Here is a 2,463-nt window from a genome sequence, read left to right on the forward strand (position 1 = left end):
GATCAGCTAAAGGACAACAACCAATCAGAGCTGAGGGTAGTCAGAAGCACCTGTTAATCGTGCTGATTAACTCCAAGAAACTAATCAAATAGGCAGCAGTGATCAAATATCAAACGTGACCTTTTTTAGATTGTCTTTCCCATTTTATGAATTGACCAATTGTATCTTTAATATGTTATGTGTCTGATCAAATCTGACATCACTATTGTTCGCATAACAACAAACAAAAGAACATTTGTCATTCTTCAAATGTTAATTTATTATTTTTCCTTGACAATTTGAAGATTCCAAAAGCAGAACAGTTGTCTGCCATAAAACATAATACATCTGTAAAATAACAAGGAAACAAAGGTGAAGTGGATGTTTGTGCCACATTTGGATACATTGGAGAAAAACACCTAAGCTCTCTTTCTCAGTCATCAGATAGAACATGCTCACAAAATTGAACAGCAGCAATGTAGATATCAGAGCCAAAGGACTGGGATGCAGCTCGTGGGTCAACAGCTTCTCTTAAAGCAGCCATTTGTCCATCAGTCAGTGGGCTCTCTGTGTCTGGGACAATGACACTAGAGTGGCCATCAGGAGCAAATCCACTGTTCTCCCACTCAATCTGAGGAATATCCACACCCTAAAAATAACAGAAATAGAAAGCCTCATTTATTTGCGGTATTAATTATCTTGATGGACCGCAGCAGTAAGGTGGGCACTTGTGGCTTTTGAAATCTGTATGCTCCTACTCAATTATCTTTCTGTTTTCACATACTGTAACTCCTTTTCTAGGAACATAAGCCTTAAACCACTGCCAATGTTGTTTAGTAAATGTTCATGGCTCTTATTCTGACCTACACTTTTGTAAGTCACTCAGCTAAATATGAATTGTTCCCACATGTAATGGTAAGATAAATTACATTTTCTCAGCAGGAAACCTTTCTTATGCATTTGACCCATCCAAATGTGTGCCATACAGTATAACTGCTATAGTTAAAATATTTTCACCGCTTTACCTTGCTGTCAGATAGCCCTTTCTGACGGGGAACTGAGGCTTTATAGCCACCTGCTCTCTTTAAAGGGTGCTCTGGGTTGAAAATACAGGGGAAGTTTCAATGGAGTTGGTAGGTGTTTGCAAGAGCATGGATAGCGGTTTCAGTTTTTTAGTTGCTGAGGGATCAATACTATTGAAAGCACTGAAGTTGTAAAAATTGGACAACGTTACCTCCATGTTATCAGAAACTGGAATTGGGTGATGGATTCGTCCCAGCTCCCACAGCTGATTTGGGGTCATATGGCCTTCTGTTCTTATAGGATGATTTGCCCAGCCACTGCGGAATGTGTCCAGGTCATCTTGTAGCCGTGGCAGGAACACATAATGGCAACAGAAGAGGTGTGTAGCATTGCCAATGTTGAGGAAACCCTCTTCTTCGAGGTAGTGTAGAGCATCATAGTAGATGACTGTAACAGCTGTCCACATGTCTCTCCATAGCCTCTCTATCCTGGACAATTGCAAGTTTACCAGAACATTTTTAAGTTAAAGGACAGGGAATTGCAATATCTGGATTTGTGGCAGATTTGACATGGAATGATTAAGTATTTATAATAAACAACTGATAATGTAAGATCTCAGCAGTTTCTTTTGTTGAGAAAAGGTTTCCATCAACAACAAATGCACACAGATAGATTTTCTTTTAATGCAATCCAATGATCTGCTGTTCAATGTGTGTATTCATTTATCTACCATTTCTTGACTCATTGTCAGTCCAAAACAATAGATGTTTTTGTAACATGTTTCTAAAACATTATCTCGTGTTATTTACATACTAAGACAATAGGTGTGACATACAAATGTAATTTGACACACACTGCCCAGCAAAAAAACTCTACACACTTTTATTTTTGCAGCAAGGCAGAGATTGTTTAATTTGCATGATGAAGAGATCACAGTTCAGTACCCTTTGACTGACATCAACTCAGAGGAATTTTACCTCACACTATTGCAAATAACAGTACTGCTTCTAGTAAGGTATATGTGTAGCAAACAGTACAGTTCTGGCATGGCAGCAGTGAGATGGTGTCTTTCAACTAACAATTTCTGATCTTTTGGACTTACCGTTGGTTGTGAACACTCTTGCCGGATATAAAGCTGCCCCTTCCAGTGCCACGGACTGTAAACATGAGACGTGCAACGTCCACATTTTCCACTCCCTGATCAGCTCGTACCCTAAAATACACCAACAATTACAACAAAGACCACATTAAGTGTTGGTTTCAGTGGCAGCTTCCCCACTGCCTCAGGAAATATTTACCTAAGAGGGAAACCAAACTTCTCGACAGATTCTTGGAAGAAGGCCAGGTTGGTTGACGCGAGGTTGTTGGATGCTGCACCAAGATACATTATCTGCAGATAAATGCGGTTATGCCAATTGAATGCGACAAAAAGCTATATGCAGTAAGCACGATAAACATGTA

General features: G+C 39.5%; 1 long non-coding RNA gene across 1 annotated transcript; it reads right to left on the reverse strand.

The window, feature by feature from the left end:
* Positions 1–313: 313 nt before the first annotated feature.
* LOC139432995 (uncharacterized) lies at positions 314–2,194 on the reverse strand. The gene is made up of 3 exons (XR_011642568.1): positions 2,105–2,194; positions 1,214–1,490; positions 314–628 (listed from the first exon to the last, which is right to left on the reverse strand). It is a non-coding gene; the product is annotated as an uncharacterized lncRNA (long non-coding RNA).
* Between the last annotated feature and the right edge of the window lie 269 nt (positions 2,195–2,463).

Source organism: Pseudochaenichthys georgianus, chromosome 3, assembly GCF_902827115.2.
Source record: "Pseudochaenichthys georgianus chromosome 3, fPseGeo1.2, whole genome shotgun sequence".
NCBI lineage: Eukaryota > Metazoa > Chordata > Actinopteri > Perciformes > Channichthyidae > Pseudochaenichthys > Pseudochaenichthys georgianus.